The sequence below is a fragment of the Bos grunniens genome, chromosome X (assembly GCF_055505025.1).
Source record: "Bos grunniens cultivar Pamir isolate PY7600 chromosome X, Bosgru_T2T1.0, whole genome shotgun sequence".
In the NCBI taxonomy this organism is placed as follows: domain Eukaryota; kingdom Metazoa; phylum Chordata; class Mammalia; order Artiodactyla; family Bovidae; genus Bos; species Bos grunniens.
The window spans coordinates 117,731,170-117,744,269 of NC_141194.1; the positions used below are offsets into that span (position 1 = coordinate 117,731,170).

Sequence of the window (13,100 nt, forward strand, 5' to 3'; positions counted from 1 at the left end):
CTATGGGGTTGCACAGAGTCCGAAACAACTGAAGTGACTTAGCAGCAGCAGCAGCTATAGTAGAGTGTTAGTGTTGAATGAATGAATGGGAATTTACATAGGATAGGTAAAACAAAGCACCTTACAGACTCAAGGCCATTTTCAGTTTATTTGAAAAATGTGTCAGCACTATTTAATGTACCCCTAAATGTCAACCCTATTTTCCATTATTGTGTACTTAGAAGACGTTTGAAGTGAACATAAAGAACTTCCAAGCCTCTCCTTGTTTCGTGTCACGCTTATCTCCCTCCTTGACAGAACAGATTTCTTTCTTTGGGTGTCTTGTGAAAGTTCTCTCTTGGCAGCTCGAGCTGAGTGGCTTCCATGCTGGGTGAGAGTTTGCAGGCAGCCTATTTTCCCAGTGTCATCCACAATGTGATAGTGGTTTCTGACAAAGGAGTTTCCAGGGCTGCTAGGCAACCATTACTGATGGCTAAAAATAGGGAGCAGCCATCATATTACGGGACTCGGGAAGCTTAAGGAGCTTTTGTAAGCCAATAACTCTGGTAGATAATTACTATCGGATTCTACTGTTGAAATGGATTAAAAATACATTGTGAAAAAAAAATAAATTGTGTGTGAATCTAGTCATTTGTACAGCAAAAGCAGTTCCTCAAAGCTTTGTTTGCATTGATTTATTTTCATGTGAATTCAGTTTAAAAATACTTGTTGTCTTTGATCTGGGTAGACACTGTCTTCATGTGAGCTTATTTCCTTGAATTAAAGACATGTAATTGTGTGACAGCGTACAAATATAGAACATGGGCTTGGAACTTTCCTCTGAATGGACCATCCATCAATTTCTCCAGAGTTTCAGCTTTACATATCACCACTACAGCAGGATTTATCTTCCTCTGCATTTTTAACGTTTTGCATTCATTCATTTAACATTAATTGCCTGTCTTTACCATCATTCTTATATCTCTCCATCATCTGTTATGCTCTTGTTCTTCTCATTTATTTATCCCCCTAGCTCTATTACTCTGCAAATGCCCATCTCCATCAACTCTTGATATCTGTTATCCATATAGTATCATTATTACCTTCGCCTCCTCCTCATTCAGCCACATTATTGTGTGGGGGTTTTAATGACCACCCTTCCTAAACGTGAATGTCCATCCCTTTCTGACCCTTTGATTTTTTGTAAAAAGAATATTTCTTTGTAGTATCTGACACTCTCACAATAATGTCTAACTCTGTCTAACTCAGTAAGGACAGGGATCACATGTTTCCTTTTGCTCACTGTTGTCTCCACTGTGTAATAGAGTAACTGGCATTTAAGAGTCACCCAATGAATATTTGTTGAATGAATGCAGAAATGTCTGCATGTATTTGTATCCTCATCCATTTCAGTCTCCTTCACACCATCACCTCATCGGGTTCTCTCATCACCATCTTTATGTTGTCAGTTATCATTCCGACAGACTGTCTATCAGACTCTCTATTCATCGTCCCGACTATTCATCTGTCCATTTCTACTCCTAGACCTCCCTATCTGTATCTGAGCAACCATCTAACATCTTACTAATTAATATAAGATCTTTTTGTCTATCATCCTTGTATCTCTGTCAATTCTTCTGTTGCTCAGTGATCCATCATTCTCCATCATTCCTTCCTACCTAAATTACATTATGTATCATTTCAACATAAAATGATAGGTGTGTATAATTTTTAGTGAAAACCAAAAAGAAGGATTACAGAGAATTTAAACATCTTTCTTCCTTTTATTTTTATAGGAATGCAAATATATGAACTCAGCAAATAAAAAGAAGAGAAAAACAGCATCTTAAGTGGTGCCTGCCACTCCATTTAATGAATACAGTCTATAAATGGAACTTGAGATAGCTGTTGTACCCAGTAATTTTTAATGAGATTACAAAGTATAAAAACAGGTATTATTCATATGACATGGCCTTAAAACACCAGCCAACTATTTCTTGTGCAGCTCACCCGAAGCAACAGCAATCTGTTCCAAATTTAGAAGAAAAATGACTGTTAGATATATTGAGAGACAGCAGAGTGATTTATATTACAGCATTTTCCTATGAGAATGTCAAGTTTCACTTTGACTGTTGATAATTTTAGCCTTATAACCTGCCTTTTGGAACCTAACCTCCATGTAAAGTGTGATTCCACCATAGCCATTATTCATAGGGCAGAAAGTAAAGCTTAAGCTTCATTTTGAAGGGTGATTTGAATTTTTTCAGAAAGAAAGGGCAAGAGTGGTCAAGGATGAGGGATGACAAACCACTCTCCAGGTTTATTGAACTGAATGTCTCAAGCACATGTGCATCTCCCTGCCAGCTGTTGATCTCTGTCATTGGTTGCCTAGTAGAGTATTATAGTCTTGCCTCAGTAACTGTTGGGTTGGCCCCAAAATTCATTATGTCATCTTTCCATAATATCTTATGCAAAAACCCAAACAAACTCTTGGGCCAACCCAATATAAGGCATTGGTTCCAGGACCTCCCTATGGATACTTGACTCCATGAATGCTCAAATCCCTTATATAAGATGGTGTATTATTTGCATGTAACCTATGCACATCCTCCTGTTTACTTGAAATCATCCCTAGATTACATATACCTAATACAGTAAATGTCATGTAAATAGCTGTAAATATGGCATCTGGTCCCATCACTTCATGGGAAATAAATGGGGAAACAGTGGAAACAGTGTCAGACTTTATTTTGGGGGCTCCAAAATCACTGAAGATGGTGATTGCAGACATGAAATTAAAAGACGCTTACTCCTTGGAAGGAAAGTTATGAGCAACCTAGATAGCATATTGAAAAGCAGAGACATTACTTTGCCAACAAAGGTCCGTATAGACAAGGCTATGGTTTTTCCAGTGGTCATGTATGGATGTGAGAGTTGGACTGTGAAGAAAGCTGAGCACTGAAGAATCGATGCTTTTGAACTGTGGTGTTGAAGAAAAGCTGAAACTCCAGTACTTTGGCCACCTCATGCGAAGAGTTGACTCATTGAAAAAGACCCTGATGCTGGGAGGGACTGGGGGAAGGAGGAGAAGGGGACAACAGAGGATGAGATGGCTGGATGGCATCACCAACTCGATGGACGTGAGTTTGAGTGAACTCCGGGAGTTGGTGATGGACAGGGAGGCCTGGCGTGCTGCGATTCATGGGGTCGCAAAGAGTTGGACACGACTGAGTGACTGAACTGAACTGAACTGATAATGTAAATGGTATGTAAATAGTTGTATAGCAAATTCAGGTTTTACTTTTTGAAACTTTCTGGATTTTTTTTTAATATTTTAAAGTCTGTGGTTGGTTGAATCCATGGATGCAGAACCCATGGATACAGAGAGTTGATTGTGGGTTAATCTACCAAAGTAATCCTTGAATAGGAGAAATATTGAAGAGTACAATATAATAAAAATAAATAATTCCTTTGTCTTATTTATCAACTTCAGACATTGTCTAAAACTGTTTTAAGAAGCAATTTGCATGCAGATTAAAACAAGGACAGTGGAGCCAGCTTGTCTAAATTTGAATATGGCTTCACCACTCACTAGATGAGTGATCATGAATGGGTTATTTAGCACTCTATGCTCATTTTTTCATCTGCAAAATAAGAATAAAAATAGCATTGTCCCTAGATCATTATGAGAATTAAATGATTTAATATATGTGAAGCCCTTAAAACAGTGGCTAGTACAGTCTTGTTGATGTTATTGTCATTTACTTGCTTTTACATTTTGGAATTTTAGCTTACTTACATCATCATTCATCTTTTCTGTCTCCCTCCTCCCACTGTGGTTCTATCATATCATCGGCAACTTTAAGCAACATTAACTACTTCATTTCTCTTGATTCCCCTCTTTTCAGATGAGGAAATCAGTGGGTTCACCCTCCCTTCCATCTTGTTTAACTTTCAGTGTCAGTTCCATTTTGATCTTTACCTTCTCAAAGTTGATAATGGTCTTAGTCTGATCTGTAAGCATGATTAACATTTTGGTGGTTTGTCCAAAACTCTAAAATGGAAAAAAAAAAAAAGCATAATAAAGATCAATTAACATTGGCAATGTAAATGGTGGCCACTTCAGAGATGAGCAATATGCTTAAAACCACATTCCTGTCTCCAGGTCCAATGTCACAACCACTTAGCTATACAAAGGAGAGTGTTTCAAGAATCAATTTCAGTTAGATGCTCCTTTTCCATAAACCACATTGATTTTACCATGACCTCAAAGTTTTCTAAGACAGCTTTTACTGTATTGAGTCTATCAGTTCTTTCCACATCCCAGAATCTTCCATTCTGAATCCCCTGTCCTCACACTCCCAGCTGGACTGCTGATTCTGTAGGACACCTGAATAACTGCTATCCTGGAATTTCCCTTACTGTTTGACTAGATCCTATTTTCTTTTTCTTCTCAGTTTACACCTTTTGTGTTATCCCTAAAGTACATTCCCAAGTAACATTCTGAAATAGATGAGATGCAAACTTTGAAGTCCTTGCTGCCTGAAAAGTTCTATATTCTGTCTTCATTTTCAGAGTCTGGTCAGCATAAAATTTCACACACACACACTTTCCTTTCAAAACTGTGAAACATTTCTTTATTGGCTTCTAGCACCCAGCATAACTGATGACAATTTTGATATTAATCTGACACTTATTCTTTTGTACGTGGCTCAGTCCTTATGCAACCCCACCCAATCTCTCAGAAAGATTTTATGTTTTGTAATTTTCATTGCAGTTATATAGTTTTACAATTATATTCATAGGAAATAGTCTTAATTTTCTCGTATTGTTCTGCACCCTTTGATCTGAAGATTTGTGTATTTTTGCTTTGGGAAATTCTTTTCTATTATTTACTGGATATTTTGTACTCATAGACTCCCTGTTCTCCCTTTGCAGAACTTCTATTAGCCATGATTTGAAACTATGAGATAAATTCTTTTTTTTAATGTTTCCCTCATGTTTTTCTCCTTATTTTGTTCTTTTTTTTTTAATCTGCTTACATTTATCTTTGTTTTTGATGAAATTTAGTTGGGAAAAGATAGGCAGATGAATTTGACATGTAGGGTTAGGCTGACTTCCAACTGTTGAGATAATTGGAAAAGATAAAAATCTAGAGGAGCCCTCATATTATTAAAAGGGGTCTCAAACACTGACTTTGCAGACTATATTTTTAAGAGAGACTACCTTTGATTGAATCAATCTGTGGAGCAATTTATGCCCAAGGACATTGTTGAGAACAGTTGAGCAATCAGCCAGTGATTAGTAGAGTTTACCAGCAGGAAGCAGTTAAGGAAAGAGACAAAAGAGCTCTGCAGCAAACATTTCATCCCAGGGAGAACATGGGCATACTTAAGACTTTGTATCCTCAAGTGCAGCATCGGGGCTTCTCATTCCTAGAGACGATATGCTCTTCATTAAAATAAACTCTGCCAGTCATTAACCAAATTACAAAGCAAATAACAAAATGCCCTGGAGAAGACAGACCAGTATCCAGAGTTGCTACAACATTTTATTTAGAACGTCCATGTTAGAAGAAAGATTACAAGACATGCAAAGAAACAGGAAAGTATGAGCCATCCACTGGAAAAAAGAAAATTCAGGAACCAGAAACTCTTCACCAGGACAAATAGATGTCATATTTAACAGGAAAAGTCTTCAAAGTAACTATTAGAAATGTATTCAAAGAATGAAGAAACACTGATTAGGAAGTAATGGAAAATATGACAGCAAAGTCACATCAAATCAAAAGCATTAATAAACAGAAATTATATAAAAGAACAAATGGAAATTCTTTAGTTGAAAGTACAGTAACTGAAATTTTAAAAAACATCACTAGAAGAGCTCAGCAGTAGGTTTAAGTGGGGGAAGAAAGAATTAATGATTCTGAAGATAAACCAATAGAGACTATGCAATCTGAACAACAAAGAGAAGGGATAAATGAAGACATTTTAAAAAATACACCTCAGAGAAATGTATGGCACCATTAAGCACAACAATATGGATTTTACTGGCTAGTTTTACCAGTCAACTTGGCTAGACTTTAGTACCAAGTTACTCATTCAGACAGTCATCTAACTGTTGCTGTGAAAGTATTTTGTAAACATGATTAACATATGTCATCAGTTGTCCTTAAATAGAAATTACCCTCAATAATGTGGGTGGATATAATCCAATAAACTTCTAGGACTTAAGAGCAAAAACCTACATTTACTTAGAATAAATTCTGCTTCAACACTGCAAAACAGGTCTGGTCTGAGATTTAACAAGAAGTAGGGGAAGCACACCTGTGTTGGGCTAAGGAAGTGACTGCAAATTGTAACTCAAAATCATAGGAAAAAAATGATGAGATCAAGAAATGGTAGAAATGAAAGTTAAGAATGCACAACTTACAATTGTTTGCTTATTTTCATTGTTGTGTCTGAGCTTCTTTAAAACACAAAATTATATAAAGCAATAATTCTAACAATGTAATGTTATACAATGGTTACTACATATATAGATGCAATATGCTTAATGATAATATCACAAAAAGGGAGAGAGAAAGTAGAGATATAAGTGTATAATCTCTATATCACAGTGGCAAAAGTATAAATCTTAAGCAGATTCTGATAATTTAAGATTGGCAATGGTAAGCTCTAAAGCAACCAAGAAGGAAATCACTTTTAAAAGAGTCAAAAATTAAATGAATTAGGGGGACGGTCCTAAGATGGCAGAGAAATAGGACAGGGAGACCACTTTCTCCCCCACAAATTCATCAAAAGAACATTTGAATGCTGAGTAAATTCCACAAAACAACTTCTGAATGTAGGCAGAGGACATCAGGCACCCAGAAAAGCAGCCCATTGTCTTCTAAAGGAGGTAGGAAAAAATATAAAAGATAAATAGAGAGACAAAAGAGGTAGGGACAGAAAAAAAAAAAAAAAAAAAAGAGGTAGGGACAGAGCTCCGTCCCGGGAAAGGAGTCTTAAAAAAGAGAAGTTTCAAAAAAAAAAAAAAGGAGAGAAGTTTCCAAACACCAGGAAATACTCTCACTGCCGAGTCTATGGTGAGCCTTGGAACCACAGAGGGCAACATAACCAGGAGGAAAAATAAATAAGTAATTAAAACCCACAGATTACGTACCCAGTGGTAACTCCCCTGGGGGAGAAGCAGCGCAAACGCCTGCATCCACCACTAGCAAGTGGGGCTGGGCAGGGAGGCGTGGGCTTCAGTGCTTAGGGTAAGGACCAGGCCTGAATTCCCCAAGGGCAATCTGAGGAAACTAACTTGGGATAGCAAACCAGACTGTGGGATAGCTACCACATGAAAAGCCCTAACCTAAGACACCTTCAGGCCTGCTCACAGAACAAAGGACTGAGCAGAGCTAGCCTGCTGCAGGCTGGCCCATCCACCTCCAGTGACAGGCAGGCAAGGGCAGCCAGAGACGGAAGGGGGCAGTCATGGCCCCAGAGAGGCATTATCTACCAAACTGAAAGCAGGCTTCATTGCTAACCAAGATTTCTTGGGATTCTGGACAGTCAATATCTGCCTGAGAAGGTGTGCTGGTTGTACGCCCAGAAAACCGAGTGGCAGGGATGGGGGAGGTGATAAGTCGCAGCGACCGCACTCACCAAACACTTGGTCACCTGACCTGCTTGGACCTGAGAAGGGCACCAAACGCAGGCCCAACCAAGTCTGCGCCTTTGAGGAGTACCCAAGTACCTGAACCTGAGCAGCTCAGACCTGGGAAGTGCACACAACCCAGGACCAGCTTCAGACAGTTCCTGGCAGAGCAACCTAGAGCCTAAGCAGTGTAGACAGGGAAAGCACACATGCCGTGAGTGAGGGCAAACCCAGTGTGGCCGAGACACTGTGAGCACACACCAGTGTTATTTGTTTGCAGTGTCCCTCCCTCCCCACAGCACGACTGAGCAAGTGAGCCTACAAAAGTGTCCACCACCGCCCCCTGTGTCAGGGTGGAAATTAGACACTGAAGAGACCAGCAAGCAGAAGAAGCTAAACCAGAGGGAACCTCCCTGGAAGTGACAGGAGCAATAGATTAAAACCCTGCAGTTAGTACCAACTACATAGGAAGGGGCCTATAGATCTTGAGAAATATAAGCTGGATCAAGGAACTATCTGAAATGAACTGACCCCACACTGCCCACAAAAACACCAGAGAAAGCCTGAAATACATTTTTACTATTTTTACTATCATGCTTTAATTTTTTTTAAGTCCTCAATTACTCCTTTAATTTTCACTTTTATATTCTACTATTACTTTGCAAAAATAAAAAGAGAGACCCTATTTTTAAAGCAAATATCATGCATATTTATTTTATAATTTTTGTGACTTTTTTATTTTTCTTTAATATTGAATTTTTGAAAATCCAACCTCTACTCCAGATTTTTAATCTTTTCTTTTTGGTATTTGTTATCAATTTTGTACCTTTAAGAACCCAGTCTTCAGTACCCATTTTTACTTGGGAGCGAGATTACTGGCTTAACTGCTCTCTCCCCCTTTGGACTCTCCTTTTTATCCACCAGGTCGCCTCTATCTCCTCCCTCCCCTTCTCTTCTCTACCAAACTCTGTGAATCTCTTTGTGTGTTCTGGACAGTGGAGAACACTTAGGGAACTGATTACTGGCTGGATCTGTCTCTCTCCTTTTGATTCCCCCCTTTATCCTACTGGCCACCTCTGTCTCCTTCCTCCCTCTTCTCTTCTCTGTATAACTCCGTGAACATCTCTCAGCAGTCCAGACTGTGGAGTGAACATAAGTAAGTGATTACTGGCTAGCTTGCTCTCTCCTCTTTTGTTTCCACCTCATCTCATCCTGGTCACCTCTATCTCCCTGATCCCTTTTCTCTTCTCCACGTAACTCTGTGAACATCTCTGGGTGTCCCTCACTGTGGAGAAACTTTTCATCTTTAACCTAGATGTTTTATCAATGGTACTGTATAGATGGAGAAAGCTTGAGGCTATATAAAATAAGACTGAAAACCAGAAGCAGGAGGCTTAAATCCAAATCCTGAGAACACCAGAGAACTCCTGACTCCAGGGAATATTAACCAACAGGAGCTCATCAAACACCTCCATACCTACACTGAAACCAAGCACCACCCAAGGGCCAACAAGTTCCAGAGCAAGACATACCATGCAACTTCTCCAGCAACACAGGAACATAGAGCTGAGCTTCAATATACAGGCTGGCCAAAGTCACTCCAAACCCATTTACATCTCATAACTCATTACTGGACACTTCATTGCACTCCAGAGAGAAAAAATTCAGCTCCACCTACCAGAACACCGACACAAGCTTCCCTAAACAGGAAACCTTGGCAAGCCACCAGTACAACCCCACCCACAGCGAGTAAACTCCACAATAAAGAGAACTCCACAAAGTGCCAGAATATAGAAAGGCCACCCCAAACACAGCAATATAAACAAGATGAAGAGACAGAGGAATACCCACCAGGTAAAGGAACAGGATAAATGTCCACCAAACAGATCAAAAGAGGAAGAGATAGGGAATCTACCTGATAAAGAATTCCAAAAAAAAAAAAAGAATTCCAAACAATGATAGTGAAAATGATCCAAAATCTTGGAAACAAAATGGAATCACAGATGAATAGCCTGTAGACAAGGATTGAGAAGATGCAAGAAAAGTTTAACAAGGACCTAGAAGAAATAAAAAAAAGAGTCAATATATAATGAATAATGCAATAAATGATATCAAAAACACTCTGGAGGGAACAAATAGAATAATGGAGGCAGAAGATAGGATTAGTGAGGCAGAAGATAGAATGATAGAAATAAATGAATCAGAGAAGAAAAAAGAAAAACAAAAAACGAATTAAAAGAAATGAGGACAATCTCAGATATCCCTGGGACAATGTTAAATGCCCCAACATTCAAATCATAAGAGTCCCAGAAGAAGAAGACAAAAAGAAAGATCATGAGAAAATACTTGAGGAGATAATAGTGTAAAACTTCACTAAAATGGGGAAGGAAATAATCACCCAAGTCCAAGAACCCTAGAGAGTCCCAAACAGGATAAACCCAAGGCGAAACACCCCAAGACACATATTAATCAAATTAACAAAGATCAAACACAAAGAAAAAATATTAAAAGCAGCAAGGGAAAAACAACAAATAACACACAAGTGGATTTGCATAAGGATAGCAGCTGATCTTTCAATAGAAACTCTTCAGGCCAGGAGGGAATGGCAAGACATACTTGAAGTGTTGAAAGAAAATAACCGACAGCCCAAATTACTGTACCCAGGAAGGATCTCATTCAAATATGAAGGAGAAATCAAAAGCTTTACAGACAAGCACAAGCTGAGAGAATTCAGCACCACGAAACCAGCTCTCCAACAAATGCTAAAGGATCTTCTCTAGACAGGAAACACAAAAAGGGAGTATAAACTCAAACCCAAAACAATAAAGTAAATGGCAATGGGATCATACTTATCAATAATTACCTTAAACGTAAATGGGTTGAATGCCCCAACCAAAAGACAAAGACTGGCTGAATGGATAAAAAAAACAAAACCCCTATACATGTTGTCTACAAGAGACCCAACTCAAAACACATACAGACTGAAAATGAAGGGCTGGAAAAAGATATTCCATGCAAATAGAGACCAAAAGAAAGCAGGAGTAGCAATATTCATAGCAGGTAAAATAGACTTTAAAACAAAGTCTTTGAAAAGAGACAAAGAAGAACACTACATAATGATCAAAGGATCAATACAATAAGAAGATATAACAATTATAAATATATATGCACCCAACATAGGAGCATCACAATATGTAAGACAAATGCTAACAAGTATGAAAGGGGAAATTAACAATAACACAATAATAGTGGGAGACTTTAATACCCCACTCACACCTATGGATAGATCAACTAAATATAAAATTAACAAGGAAACACAAACTTTAAATGATACAATAGAACAGTTAGACCTAATTGATATCTATAGGACATTTCACCCCAAAACAATGAATTTCACCTTTTTCTCAAGTGCACACAGAACTTTCTCCAAGATAGATCACATCCTGGGCCATAAATCTAATCTTGATAAATTCAAAAAATGGAAATCATTCCAAGTATCTTTTCTGACTACAATGCAGTAAGATCTTAATTACAGGAGAAAAACTATTAAAAATTCCAAAATATGGAGGCTGAACAACACGTTGCTGAATAACCAACGAATCACAGAAGAAATCAAAAAAGAAATCAAAATGCATAGAAATGAATCAAAATGAAAACACAACAACCCAAAACCTGTTGGAAACTGTAAACGCAATGCCAAGGGGAAAGTTCATAGCAATACAGCATACCTCAAGAAAGAAGAAAAAAGGCAATTAAATAACCTAACTCTACACCCAAAGCAACTAGAAAAGGAAGAAATGAAGAACCCCAGGGTTAGTAGAAGGAAAGAAATCTAAAAATTAGGGCAAAAATAAATGCAAAAGAAACAAAAGAGACCATAGCAAAAATCAACAAAACCAAAAGCTGGTTCTTTGAGAAGATAAATAAAATTGACAAACCATTAGCCAGACTCATCAAGAAACCAAGGGAGAAAAATCAAATCAGTAAAATTAGAAATGAAAATGGAGAGATCACAACAGACAACACAGAAATACAAAGAATCATAAGAGACTACTATCAGCAATTATATGCCAATAAAATGGACAACTTGGAAGAATGGACAAATTCTTAGAAAAGTACAACTTTCCAAAACTGAACCAGGAAGAAATAGAAAATCTTAACAGACTCATCACAAGCACAGAAATGGAAACTGTAATAAAAATCTTCCAGCAAACAAAAGCCCAGGTCCAGACGACTTCACAGCTGAATTCTACCAAAACTTTAGAGAAGAGCTAACACCTATCCTGCTCAAACTCTTCCAGAAAATTGCAGAGGAAGGTAAACTTCCAAACTCATTCTATGAGGCCACCATCACCCTAATACCAAAACCGGAAAAAGATGCCACAAAAAAAAGAAAGAAAGAAAGAAAACTACAGGCCAATATCACTGATGAACATACATACAAAAATCCTTAACAAAATTCTAGCAATCAGAATCCAACAACACATTACAAAGATCATACATCATGACCAAGTGGGCTTTATTCCAGGGATGCAAGGATTATTCAATATCCACAAATCAAACAATGTAATACACCACATTAAAAAATTGAAAAATAAAAGCCATATGATTATCTCAATAGATGCAGAGAAAGCCTTTGACAAAATTCAATATCCATTTATGATCAAAACCCATCCAGAAAGGAAGAATAGAAGGAACATACCTCAACATAGTAAAAGCTATATATGACAAGCCCACAGCAAGCATTATCCTCAATGATGAAAAATTGAAAGCATTTCCCCTAAAGTCAGGCACAGGACAAGGGTGCCCATTTTCATCATTACTATTCAACATAATTTTGGAAGTTTTGGCCACAACAATCAGAGCAGGAAAAGAAATAAAAGGAATCCAAAATGGAAAAGAAGAAGGAAAACTCTCACTGTTTGCAGATGGCATGATCCTCTACATAGAAAACCCTGAAGACTCCACCAGAAATTACTAGAGCTAATCAATGAATATAGTAAAGTTGCAGGATATAAAATTGACACACAGAAATCCCTTGCATTCCTATACGCTAATAATGAGAAAACAGAAAGAGAAATTAAGGAAACAATTTCATTCACCATTGCAATGAAAAGAATAAAATACTTAGGAGTATATCTACCTAAAGAAACTAAAGACCTATATATAACTATAAAACACTGGTGAAAGAAATCAAAGAGGGCACTAATAGATGGAGAAATATACCGTGTTCATGGATCAGAAGAATCAATATAGTGAAAATGAGTATACTACCCAAATCAATCTATAGATTCAATGCAATCCCTATCAAGCTACCAACAGTATTTTTCACAGAGCTAAAACAAATAATTTCACAATTTGTATGGAAATACAAAAAACCTTGATTAGCCAAAGCAATCTTGAGAAAGAAGAATGGAACTGGAGGAATCAACCTGCCTGACTTCAGGCTCTATTACAAAGCCACAGTCATCAAGAGA

General features: G+C 37.7%; 1 long non-coding RNA gene across 1 annotated transcript; it reads right to left on the reverse strand.

Annotated features, from left to right (window-relative positions):
• Positions 1-1,743: 1,743 nt before the first annotated feature.
• Positions 1,744-9,262, reverse strand: LOC147341237 (uncharacterized). The gene is made up of 3 exons (XR_015159195.1): positions 9,156-9,262; positions 3,962-4,033; positions 1,744-2,005 (listed from the first exon to the last, which is right to left on the reverse strand). It is a non-coding gene; the product is annotated as an uncharacterized LOC147341237 (long non-coding RNA).
• Between the last annotated feature and the right edge of the window lie 3,838 nt (positions 9,263-13,100).